This window comes from Paramisgurnus dabryanus, chromosome 16 (assembly GCF_030506205.2).
Source record: "Paramisgurnus dabryanus chromosome 16, PD_genome_1.1, whole genome shotgun sequence".
Taxonomy (NCBI): domain Eukaryota; kingdom Metazoa; phylum Chordata; class Actinopteri; order Cypriniformes; family Cobitidae; genus Paramisgurnus; species Paramisgurnus dabryanus.
Genome location: NC_133352.1, coordinates 22,940,948 through 22,954,671, shown reverse-complemented (window position 1 = coordinate 22,954,671; position 13,724 = coordinate 22,940,948). Strand labels below are relative to the sequence as shown.

Genomic DNA, 13,724 nt, shown 5'->3' with positions numbered 1-13,724 from the left:
GGGAAGGAGAAACAAAATGCAGGAACTGACATTACATTGTGTAGCCTACTGTTTATTGCAAACTGGGAGAAGAGTTTAAATCTATTTTTTATTCATATCATGATGCAAATTTAAGCACGTACAGAGCGCTACTTCGTATAGTGATGTAACATCGCTTTAAGTTTACTTCAGCCTGGGATAAAATATCCCATTTTGGGTCAATTTCATAGCCTGTGTACGTCGGTTTTATCGCGTACAGACGTGACTTGGTTTTAACTGGTTTGTTTTGTTTGTTTGTGTGTGCATTTTCTTTTTCATACTCATGAGTAGCTATCTACGCCCATAAGCTGTTTATAATGGTAAGGCATTGTTACACGATCAGAAGCCTGATTTTGCTGTTTGACTACATTCACCTATACGCGTCCGAAACAAAGACAGATAAGCACAAAGGCACAAACATGAAAGGATAAGTTTATAATGTGCCGGTGTGTGCCTGCACTGATGCGACAGTAAGGGACGAATGGAAATGACTTTTACCTTTAGATGAACGCGAATGGGTCATTTGCAAACCACTGCGGGCTTCTGTAAAATTTTACATCCGGCTATACGCTTTGCCTACAAATGAAGTTAGACCGTCGGACATAAAGCAAAAGATGTCAGCTCACAGCTGTGCGTTCGACTTCGCTAAACTTGTAGCGTGTTTTCACACCTGTTTTTCTCCCAGACCAGAAAAACAGGTTTCAAAGCAACCCGCTGACGGGAGCGGCCAGAAAGACCAGATTCCTCTGTTGTGACAGGAATTGCGCTGCATTGTTTTAACAAACATCACTAATGACCGATTACCAGTGATATGACGCTGTGTGTGTGTCTCACGAGGTTTTGACCGGTCGGCATTCCATGGATAAAATTCAGGAGACATTTCAGACACACTTTTGAGGTAGCGTAGTATGCGATACGTGCGTAATGAGAGCAACAGGTGTTGTGGGAGCGAGCAAGCAATACGCGAATTAGATAAACTTAAGTGTTTTACTTATGAGCGCCCCTTTAAAAATAAATAAATAAAACACATAAAAATAAAACAATGTTTTTTTTTAGGTTATTAAATGACTGCATTTATAGGCTTCGGACACGTTTAATGTTTAAATGTGATCTTTTTCAGGGATATTAGACAGACGGTTTAACGGCGCATGGTTATAAAGTTGCATATTACACATTATAGCGAGTTATTGATTAAAATCTCTCACATGAAGCTTCACTGACCGGAACTTCAAAGATATTAAATGCGTAGATCCATGGGGTCGAGAGGTTATTTTCTATAGCCTGCGTGGAAATGTAATGTCCAGTGTATAGATGTGGGAAGCGCTCGGTTTCTTGTAGATAAATCAATAGCAGCAGTGTAGGGGAAAGCATGTCACATATGAACTAATCAGCTCTGAGAACGAACGAGCGGGGATGTTAGCTTCATATGCCGATAAAACCGGGATAGGCTATTTACATGGAGACGTGCGGCTTGAGTACTTAACACTATTTGCCTAGACATTATAGTTGATTCAAAACATTTCCATGTAATCTTTTTTTAGATGCATTAATTCGGTGTGGCAAATACGCTTTAAGCATCGAACCCTATATATTCTACATATACACAGATTACATAGGATATGTTATAGCCGACTCCCTGTTGTAACCTCATTGTGGTGGTAAAATTAGAGCTTGTAAAAACTTGGATAAGACAAAATGTTAACACGTATAAAATAGTAAAAATATAAAAAAAGTATACCTTGAAGGATTAATACTCCTAGTACAAGTCTTGAGTGATGGAGCCGGAGCGTCCGCCGCGTCCCCTGTCCACAAATCAAGCGCTTTTGGTATCCAAAATTCAGCACCACCGCAATCCTGTCGATTTAAAACAGCACCCTTTCCCTCTGTCAGCTGTCTTAAAATTCCTCTTTTTACATTAAGCGTCCGCTTAAATGTTATCGAAAAGTCTCTCGGGTCAGAAAACGAGAGCGCGTAACTTGGCTGATGGTAGTTACGCGCATCTGAGAGAAGTGTCCTCTCTTTGCGCACGACAGGAAACCCCGAACCAACGCTACTCCGGACCGGAATCACAACATCTCGAAAGCTCCAATTCCACACGGCTTACACAGACAGCATCCTCCAAAACTTATTGGCTTCTATCAATCAGTAGGTGAAAGTCAAAAAATTAGAAAATCTTCCAAGGCTGTGTCCGGTAATGTCCAGTGCGCGTGCTCTCATCATCAGTTCACCCCTCAGTGTTTCGTGACAGTTACCGAGAACGCTTGCGCTCTCGCCGCAGCTTACTTGCGCGTGTACACGGTGGCTAGCCTATGTGAGAGTGATTTCCGACCGATTCTCTCTCTCTCTCTCTCTCTCTCTCTCTCTCTCTCTCTCTCTCTCATACAAGAACATCATTTTGAATAGTTGTGGGCGGAGCTGTGGAACCCACAACAAAACATCTTTCGTATTTACCCAAACATCACCAAGTGGGACATGTCCCAAGGAGAGACACTTTCGGATGCACCTCCGAAACCCTGAGAATAGCTTCGATGATTTCGATTGATTCTCGCCCCCTTGACCCTTGTCACATCGCGCACGAAACCTCCGATCCTTCTAAGGCACAGCTTATCCCAAAAAATAAATAATAAAAATAAAAAATAATAAAAAATAAAAATAAGTGAAAACCCTGCAATGTGATAGCTACAAGATATTTACAGTTATGCAACTGCAAGTGTAAAGGTAACATTAAAATATTATTTTCGTCCTAACCCAAACTAAAAACAGGACACCAGGGACGCTTGAGTAATTGATGGCAAATTGTCTCGACTCAACGCGCTTTTCAGTCATTCTAGATTTTGTTCAAAATAAATCAGCTGCATCAACACACCACGTGAAATGATATTATGCAGTTTATCACGCTGTCATGAGTGCACTAAGTAGGAGGGAGAGAAAAACATCGGGTGCATAAGCGGCGCTGTAAAAGGAGCGCAGCAGGAAATCTTCATTGTGCTCTTAGCGGCATCTAGAGGTTACAAGAGGAATAATATTTACCGAGGATCCAACTAATAAACCTAACTGTACACACCATGTGCAAGAGATAAATTGAACAATGCTTACATTGTATTTTTATGTTCTTTCACAAACAGCGTAGCAGTTTTACCATCTGGTTTCATCATTCATGCAGGACTATATTATACAGATGCTGAAAGGCTACATGCAAAACTATGTTTAAAACTGTTTAAAACAAAGTCAATATTTGATAATGTGTATAAATATCAGCATATTAATCATTCACTGAATCAATTAAGCTATAAAAGTCAGATCTGTTCTCCAGTGCACAGCACCTTAAATAAACAAAGACAAACTTTTATGTTTTGCTTATTTTATACAATACAGGGCTTTCTTTCAACCCACACTGCGGTCAGCAATTAGTGAGTCAGACTCCAAGCCCCGGTCACTTCCGCTTTATGTGATATTTTGCACACTCAGGGCTCTACGGATGACAATTGCTTTATATAAATATAGCATTTCAAGGGACATTTTAAGTTAACCTGATGGTTGAATAGTTTATTCCAGTCAACCAAGGTATTCTGAGAAAAGACAGAAAGTTTTGTTATATGAAGCTTATTTACATTTATGCATGTGATAGACGCTTTTATCTAAAGTGAATTCAAGCAATCCATTTTATCAGTATGTGTGCACCCTGGGGTTTAAAACTGTAGCTTTTGTAATGTTTCGTAATGTTTCAATTGAGTTACAGGAACATTTATGCAACACTGTGAACATTATGATGGTGATTATATTCATACTTTTATTATTGCAAGGTCAGGTATAGATGAGTGTGTGTTGCCTAAAACAACCTGATCTCACAGGAATTTGAACTAATTTAAGAGTTAGCTAATTCGTATGAATTTGTATGAAGTGAATTGTACAAAAACATATAAATATACCCACCCCTTAACCTGCCCCTAAACCCAATGTCACAAATCATACAAAAAACATATAGATTTAGTCATATTAATAATTACTCATAAAATATGCTATGAGATTGGGCCTATAAACATCCTGTACTTTTAGCAAAGCTTCTGAGCCCATGCAGTTTGATTTAGGTGCCATTTAATGCGACTCGACTCAGAGTGAGTTGAGCTATAGCTGATAGACTGTTCATTTGCAAATCACCGGTCGGTCCTTTTGTCTCAAGATGTAGATTATTCAAATTCAAGACTGGTGTTTGACTTACCTCATTTTCTCAGTCGAATTACAGGTACAGCATTCTGAAATTAGTTCACCTGCGCAGCTGAGCTCAGAGAATGGAAGCCTCGCACCTTCCCATTAAAAAGTAGGATTGTTTCCTCTCGTCTGTTTAACCAGGAGTGAGAGAATTATTTGCCACCATTAATAGCATAAAAATGAGGGCTTTGTCATTCAATGAGATTGCTTCACAATGAATCTGGACATTTCCTTATTCAGACTAGGAATGCGAATGAGTTATTTCAGAGGAACGTGGGCCATCGAAAGTTTAAGATTACTGTCCCAGTCTGTCCTTTTGCCTTTCAGATGTTTTGAAGTTTTGGAATTAAACCACATCTTAATTAAACCACTTTGAGCGCAATGGATTTTGGAATAAGTGGGTTTGACTTGTAGTCAGCATGATGTAAAATGACAGAAGTCATTTTTACAGTGACAGGACAAGACAAACAAATACAGGAAGAAACAGACACAACTGGAGCAGAATGACATATATACCTTCATATTCCTGGGAAACAGACACACATACTTGTTGATGAAGCCACAGGCAGCAGGAAGTGCTTGGAATAATCCGTACTAATGAGACATGTACCTGCTTACTGTCAGAAACTCAGAGGCAGGCATAAACACAAACGGACTACTGTAAGCTCTGTTCTTTAAAGCTATACTTACTCATTCACACCTTTGTGTGAGTGACCTTTGACTTCAATTTAAGCCTAATGTCAAATGCCGGTTCACATTGAGCTTTGACTCTTTGGTAAGGAGAAGAAATTTGAGATTTAAATCGGGAAAAAAACTACCCAATTTAGTGCTGGCCCATGAGATAAGAGTTCCGTCAGCTTATCATAGAACAAACAACCATCAGACCCGATCCCCCAGATACGCCACTGTTATTAACTCCAACAAGAGGATGAATAATTCAGCATGTTAATCTCCCTCAACACACGCACAAGCAATTGCACACACACTTACATTACATTTGTAAACAAAAATGAATGCATGGACAACAGAAGGCCAACCTGGTATAAAAGGCACACGCTTGTAGGTCTTCACAAAAGTACACCCGTGTTTACAATGTGTCCCGGGCTGGGCGATATTGACCAAAATTCATAGCCATTCACAGTTATTTTGGGATGAATAGCGATATACAACATGTAATCAAATATATATAAAAAAAAAAACATTTTGTGTGCTGTCCAAGGGGAGGACTCGGAGCTCTGAATATTAGCCCTAAATCAGAGGACGAGTCCCCCTCTTTAACTGGCATAGATACCAGCAGAGAGTGAGACGATTGGGTGGAGGAGGGAAAACTTTCATGGGAAAGAGGTAAGTGACGGACATAATATTATATTGAGACCTCTTTGTGCTGACTGTTTGGATTACATGGCCATGCTCCTCCCAAACGTAGTTAAATAAACTTAACTTAGTAAATATCTCAGTGACTTCTATAAAGCGGCATAAATGTTTACATGCAAATCAAAGCCTCATGTCACAATCACCTCTGTTTAAATGAGGGTTTCCTCCCTGTTTGAACATATACAACCATACAAGCTTACGTTTCATTAATGTATACAATGTTAACTACAGATCGCCCTTTACATAGCAGTGATCCATGATCGTTGTCTTCCCTCATATTATTTTTGACAAGGTATTTGTTCTAGAGTTCAGTTTAGCCACTAGCCAGATCACTAAACAAACAGAGGCCGGAGGTTAAGTTCCATCCAGATGCGTAACCGTGACAACGTGCATGCGTCCATATGAAACCGCCTGATGGTATCATCCTACGTCAGTGTGTGATTCCTGTGCCACTACCAGGCATAAAAACATTTTTTCAGAAAGGTTTTAAAAACTCTACAGGGTGGCTTAAGTCATGTGATGCATTCTGGGAATACCCATTGGATGTCCAAATTTTGGAACATTTTTCATAAAAAAATAATAACTCAAATGTAATTTTGTCATTTTGTTAAAGTTGGGTTTTCTTTAAATTATTATTCTATAACATCTTGTCTATTGTCTCTGAAAATATCTAGATAAAATTCACTTGTTAAGTGCAGAAAAATAGTGACAAGCTGAATTAAAGACTGTGTCTTTAACACAACTAGACCAGTGGAGGTGAAACACAGACGCCCCTAACTTTTAAACCACATAACATGTAAATTTAAGGTGTAGGAAAGCCCACCTCCCATGAGTCCTGTGTAGGCTATGGCACGAAAAGATTTTTTTATGCAAAGTTATCATAAGATAAGATCACGGAGCAAATGAAAACGTGTCAAAACAAGTTGTTTATCAATGTAAACATTATTGCGTCAATCTGCTCAATTCTGGTAATGTCAGTGTCCTAAACTTGGGATGCTCATATTTACTTAGCCAAAGGTAATGATTTATTAATGATTTACATTATCATTTAAAAGAAAAAAAAAATGTTAACGCACGGTGCATGTCGACAAGTGTCTACAGACATCTCACCACTTTTCTATTCTTAATTTGTGAATTTCCTGTAAATTCATGCAAATCATCGCTGCCCTAACAATCTGGTAAAGTAATAATTTGTGTGAGAAATCATTTGTACTGCATATGTGTTTGTGCTTGAGTATGGTTTAGAAGTTGCCCGGAGACTCGTCCACACATTAGTGGCCAGACCTTCACTGATCGCCCTAGACCATGATCATAAACATCTTTCTTTTTGCACAAACAGAGAAAGACGACACAAAAGCAAAACTTTTACAAATTTGTCCTGCTGTATACTGAGGAAAATAAGTATTTGAACACCCTGCTATTTTGCAAGTTCTCCCACTTATAAATCATGGAGGGGTCTGAAATTGTCATCGAAGGTGCATGTCCACTGTGAGAGACATAATCTAAAAAAATCCAAAAATTACAATGTATGATTTTTTAACTATTTATTTGTATGATACAGCTGCAAATAAGTATTTGAACACCTGAGAAAATCAATGTTAATATTTGGTACAGAAGCCTTTGTTTGCAATTACAGAGGTCAAACAGAGGTCAAACATAGTTTTTCACCAGGTTTGCACACACTGCAGGAGGGATTTTGCCCCACTTGAGGCCCCATGAGGTGAGTTCCTGCATGGAGCCCCAGTCCGAGGGAGATTGACAGTCATGTTTAGCTTCTTACATTTTCGAATGATTTCTCCAACAGTGGACCTTTTTTCACCAAGCTGCTTGGCAATTTCCCCGTAGCCCTTTCCAGTCTTGTGGAGGTGTACAATTTTGTCTTTAGTTTCTTTGGACAGCTCCTTGTTCTTGACCATGTTAGTAGTTGGATTCTTACTGATTGTATGGGGTGGACAGGTGTCTTTATGCAGCTTACGACCTCAAACAGGTGCATCTAATTTAAGATAATAAATGGAGTGGAGGTGGACATTTTAAAGGCAGACTAACAGGTCTTTAAAGGTGCCCTTCCTTTGTCGTTTTTATTGCTTTATACTGTTGTCTGAGGTCTACTCATGACGTTTGCAAGGTTTTTACATCCAAAAACATCAAAAGCAATAATTAATAGGCCATTTTGTACCCTGATTTTGAGGCTGGTTAGAGAAATGATCCGTTTTAATGGGCGGGCTGCATTGACGACTTGGAAGTAAACGCCCACTGCTATGATTGGATAACAGTTTTTCGTTCAAACTAACTTTCAATTTAATCTCATGTGTAATCAGTTTAATGTTAAGTGAGTGTCTTAAGACAGAGTGTCTTTCTTACACACATAATCATAAACCCTTTTGACACACACACGCGTGTCTTTTATCGTCAGTTTAATGTTAAGTGAGTGTCTTAAGACACAGTGGCTGCGTCCCAAACCGCCTACTTCCATACTATTTAGTAGGCAAAAAGCACTACTTCTCGTACTCTTTGCCTACTATATAGTATGGAAGTAGGCGGTTTGGGACGCAGCGAGTGTCTTTCTTACACACATTATCATAAACCCTTTTGACACACACACGCTTGTCTTTTATCGTAAACCCACGCACAAAAACACACACAAAAACACACACAAAACACACACACACACACACACACACACACACACACACACACACACACACACACACACACACACACACACACACACACACACACACACACACGTGTCTTTTATCGTAAACCCACGCACAAAAAAACACACACAAACACACACACACACACACACACACACACAGCGTCTTTTACATAAACCCTTCGACGCGCGTGTAACGAACGCACAAACTTTTATTACATTTGATGCGTGTGCATCATGAATTTGCGTGAATCGCGTCCCTCTGAAGAGAAATCCTGTCCGCAACTGATAACACATAGTACTAAAGTGTTTTAGTTTTACTCACACAAACACGCGTGTCTTTTATCATAAACCCTTTCAAAGCGTGTGCAGCATGAATTCGCGTCCCTCGGAAGAGAAAACACCAGCCGCCACAGTGACACATAAGACTTTACTCACATAAGCTGCGCCATTCTGTCCGGATCCAATATTGATGGAGGAGCATTGCTTTTTAATCGCAGTCTCTCTTCAAATCCAGCGTTCTTCTGAACATCCAAACATGTAGCAACTGTTATGATTCCGTCGTTTAATAGAAATGATGTCTCGACGAAAAACAATGGCCCGAATATGGTACAGCTGACGTTTAGCCATCCTTGCTGTAACTTGTTATGAAAACTAACTCAACTACACGTAATATGTGGGCGCGGTCTCACGTTGAAGAGCTCATGAATATTAATGACCTCGATCAGTTCCACGTCACACTGATAAGCTTTTCTAACTGATTTCTCCGCATATTTCTTTTCAGTGGCTAGAGCTGACATAGGAGGTGGAAGTTAATTTTCACATTCACAACACAACTAGGCCTGTCGCGATAAACGATAAATCGATTAATCCCACGGTAAATAAAATGAGCTCGATCATTTTTTTAGGCCGCGATAATTCACATTTGCATGCTTGTTTGTTTTCCTTCTCTCTCTCTCTCTCTACCAAAGAGACTGGATGACCGCTCCGTGCAACGAGTGACAAGGAGTGAACCCTCGTCAGTCATTTGTCAGTCGCATGATCTGTGTGGGGAGGGGGGACTCCTGGCGTAGCCTATCACAGTAGGAGTACTGAGGAGGATGAGAGCCGCGTGAGAAGTGTAGCAGGAGAAAACACTAGTTAAGACGAGAGTTGGAGAAAAAGATGGATTTACTAGAGGCTGTTTACACTTGTCATTAACATGCGTTTTTATCGATCGGATCACAATGTTTTACGTCTTTTCTGACTTTTCTGACACAAGGTGAACAGTGCTATTTTAGCCTTTCATTGATAAACTAAAGCGGGTGATCTCCGCAGTTTCATTTTGCAAGCGTGTGAAAGTTGCGCGATCTTATTTCATCAATTGCGCTGAAAATTCAGAGAAAGCTCTAACATATAAACGTACAAAATACTGTGCAGCATGTATACTTGCTAAACAAGCAGCGGACTCCGACATAATATTAGTTTGCGTCCATATAAACTCATAATTACTCCCGCTGGCGTTCAAATGACAGCGGAGAGACTCGCCCACCGTCTCACGGACCGTCCCCTCACAGTATTCAGCACAGAAGCGGTCGAAAGTGGACAAAAGAGACGGATTTAAATACCAGGTGTAAATGTGATATGTCTCTCTCGTCCACTTGTGATCTGATCAAAAACACATCTTGATACCAAGTGTAAACAGCCAAGTTTCAAAACCAAACGCTACAGCTGCAGTGTGGGAGTACTTTGGATTTAAACCTAATGACCGAGGTGAACCACTAAACCTGAACGAGCCGTTATGTCGCATTTGTGGTAATAACGTAGCACTTAAAAGTGGCAACACGACAAACATGCATATGCACCTAAAACGCAATCATCCTGTTATTTTGTTCATTTCTTGTGGATATTTAAAATGTCTTCCAGTTCCAGTATTACTTATTGTTTAGAAATAAAAGTTTATAGATCTTTGAAAAGGTGTATCTGCATTATTATAATGGTCCCGGAGCATCAATGTTATCGCCTATCGCGATAAATTCCGAGGCAATTTATCGCCTAGCAAAATTTGTTATCGTGACAGGCCTAAACACAACACAAACACATATGGACCTAACAAATATCAAAAAATACAAGTAAAAACGGTTTTATGTGGAAGGGCCTCTTTAAGGGTCAGAATTCTAACTGATAGACAGGTGTTCAAATACGTATTTGCTACTGTATCATACAAATAAATAGTTAAAAAATCATATACTGTCATTTTTTTTAGATTATGTCTCTCACAGTGGACATGTACCTACGATGACAATTTCAGACCCCTCCATGATTTCTAAGTGGGAGAACTTGCAAAATAGCAGCGTGTTCAAATACTTATTTTCCTCACTGTAAATGAGATAGATGAAAAAGAGACAATACACCCTCTTTGGATATCAATCCTCTGGACTGACTGTGTGCTCTTTGATAATGTAATGTTATGTGAACATTTAATAATGTATGAAATTAAATAGGGATGCACCGATTTTTTTGGGCGATACCGATTTAAACAGACAACTTCTGTCCGATACCGATATTAAACACTTGTATACAATCCTATACAGTTGGTCTATTAGCTAGTTTATTTCTGAATCAAATTATTTTTACTGAACATGGATTGGATCTAATTAACATTCAACTGACCAACATAATAAGAGAGGTACAAATTAAGCTAAAACAAATATAATAAGACAGCATGACAACCTTCAAAGGTTTTTGCTATTCAGCATTTATTTTATTAACAACATTAACTCTTTTTTTTTACATATAATGGATTTCTTTATGCAGTTAATTAATAAACAATCGGTATCGGCCTTTCTCGTGCTATTGACGATATGCCGATGGTTTCAAATTCATCAAAAATCGGCCGATAAATATCGGCGGCCGATACATCGGTGCATCACTAAAATTAAATCCTGGATCTGTTGCTGTTTGCACATTCAAACTAAATAAAATTTTCGTATTGTTTACAGAGTCACAGACAACACCAACTGTATTTTTACAGTTTTTAAATTCCAGTGGACTGGTTGGGTTTTTATTACCAAAAAAGAAGGTTTCCATGTACACTAAATTGATCTGATAATGACAAGCATGAGATCATGTGAGATAGATTGGTGATCAGTGCTTGCACACGAATAGGAGAAGTTTGTGTTTGTCACACACCACAGCAAATTAGAAGTAGCAGTTTGTCACTTTAAGTTTGACCTATCCTCCAAAGAATACAAAATGAATCTTGTGTTTGTAGTTCATCAATAGCTCATTCATTGTACAAATTATTTTCTGCTGTTGTAACTTGCAGTAAGTAATTTCATTCCCGCCCATTCAACCATCACATATCGACAGCTACCTCATAAGAGATACAGTTTGTTGGATTGCGAATTGTTATATAATGTACGATCCGATTTCCACCAGATTCCTTCCTCTACCCATTAAAATTGACTTTTTAATCTTTTCTTCAATATTCTGTGTCTTCACTTTATTTTTCGCATGTAAAGCTCTGATAGCTTCAAAGAGTTGGTTTTGGAATTGGGAATCAATCAATCTGATCCGATCTCCTTTATGTGCGCAGGACTCCCTGTTGTCATAGCCTGCTAACTCTTGCAGGATGGTATGCACATAAAATCTGTACATAAAAGTGCTGTTTTGACTCTCATCACTTCACTTTCAGGGGTAATTTTTTAGCCATTTGCTAACATTTATTCATCCGTGATGCCAAACACTGACCTGGACATTTAGCTAGTCAAAGGCTACGGTAATGTTGTAATTTTCACAGGCACTGCACAGGTCAGAACGGTCATGCATCTACCGTGGCGTAAACACATCTATTAATTCAGTTATTCACAAACCTATGAGACGTCAAGCGGTCAGAGTTACATAGCACTCAAATGATCAAAAAGCACATTTGGGCTTGCTTGAGCGATCCTCTAGAAAGTTTTGGAGAGAATGGTGACCTGTGTTTAATCACCATGTGAGTTTTTCTTAGAGTACGGGTCTTTTTTTTAGTGCTCATCAACAAAACCCCTTTAGTAAGTCAATGTGGAAAGCAACCAGCCGTATCCTCCATCTCAGCACTTCCACCCTCCTCTTCACTGATGCCTGAGTGACATTTAGATAAAGGTGAGTGAAAAAGGCCCAGCTGAGCCGCTGCCCGTCGCCAGGGTAAATTCACTGCGCCCTTTCAGCGACTCGGAAGTCAAATTATAGCTTGCGGTCTGACATTTCCATTGTATTGGTAGAGTGGTGTTTTATTCTCCTAATTAGGCCATTAGGTACATCACTGATCCTGCGCCTAGAGATGGCCAGTACTAATATAGAACAGAGAAACTTAGGGATGAAAGAAAAGTGAAGAAAGATGAAGGGAGAAAAGAAAAGGATGTGTAAACAGAAACCAGAAGGCTAGATGGCTAGATAAAACCACCCAAAGTCGAAACAGAGCTGTGAACTGACAGATGAATAGATAAAGGATACCGTAAAACTTCAAATAATAGCCCAGGCTTTTATTTTCCCAAACCTATCATCACACCAGGCGTCTAAAAGAGACAGGCATCTATAAGAGACAGGCTTTTAATTTAATTGTTCCAGCATGACAGCAGGAGGTTACCACATATTACGTTTTATTCTAAATTTGAATGTGTTTAACAAATTAGTTTGTCTTAAATTATTGGCAGTATAAATAAAGCAAACAAGGATATGTTTTTTCATTGGTTGTTGAGTGAAATCTTACCCAGATACAACAGTGCTATTTTCTGATTGGCTATTGTGTAGCCTCTTTCTCTTTTTTTTGTATTGGCTCGCTCGACTAGAACTCTAGGGAAGACGGGCTTGATAGAGAGAGAGAGCAGTGCGGCCAGATACATTTTGGGCGCTGCAGCATATAAAATATGATAAATAGTGTTTCCGCGCGAGAAATACAATGTGTGGCGGGAGTGCATGCATGACAAAAGACTGAAAGCCCGGCTATTATCAGCGGCCTCAAAACACTACCGGCCCACCGGGAAAAGCCCCGACTCTCCCGATTGCCACTTCGCTACTGTCATACGCTACTATTGTGTTGTCATAGTGATGAGTAACGGAATGAGTGCGTCTGTCACGTGACATCTACCGGTAAGCAAAAAAAACTTTAGCGTGTTCAATCTGCACCATAGAACTGTCTTAAACAGACTATCTGACGGGTTTTAGAAGATTAAATACAACCCGAAACTAAAAAACAGACCAGGCCTTTATTTGAGACCGGCGTTTATTTACCCAAACCTGTCATCACACCAGGCGTCTAAAAGAGACAGGCGTCTATTTGGGACTCGGCTATTATTTGAAGTTTTACGGTAAATACAGTGCGAGGCCATGAGGGATAGAAAAAAAAGAATAAATACATGGAAAAGAATGAAGTTGAAGTATTTTAAGATGAATAGAGAAGACCTTTGCTCAACTGTTTTAGAAATTGAATCAGTGAGAGAGAGAG

At 39.4% G+C, this 13,724-nt stretch overlaps 1 protein-coding gene across 5 annotated transcripts in view; it reads right to left on the bottom strand.

Moving 5' to 3' along the window:
* Positions 1-2,374, bottom strand: part of pcdh1b (protocadherin 1b) — a 172,034-nt gene extending 169,660 nt beyond the window's left edge. For 3 of the 5 annotated variants that reach the window (XR_010536439.2, XM_065272981.2, XM_065272986.2), the window contains exon 1: positions 1,757-2,374. The gene's annotated coding sequence lies outside the window, so the exon portion shown is untranslated. The remainder of the gene's footprint in view (positions 1-1,756) is intronic. The other 2 variants (XM_065273004.2, XM_065272997.2) reach the window with 1 other exon arrangement.
* Between the last annotated feature and the right edge of the window lie 11,350 nt (positions 2,375-13,724).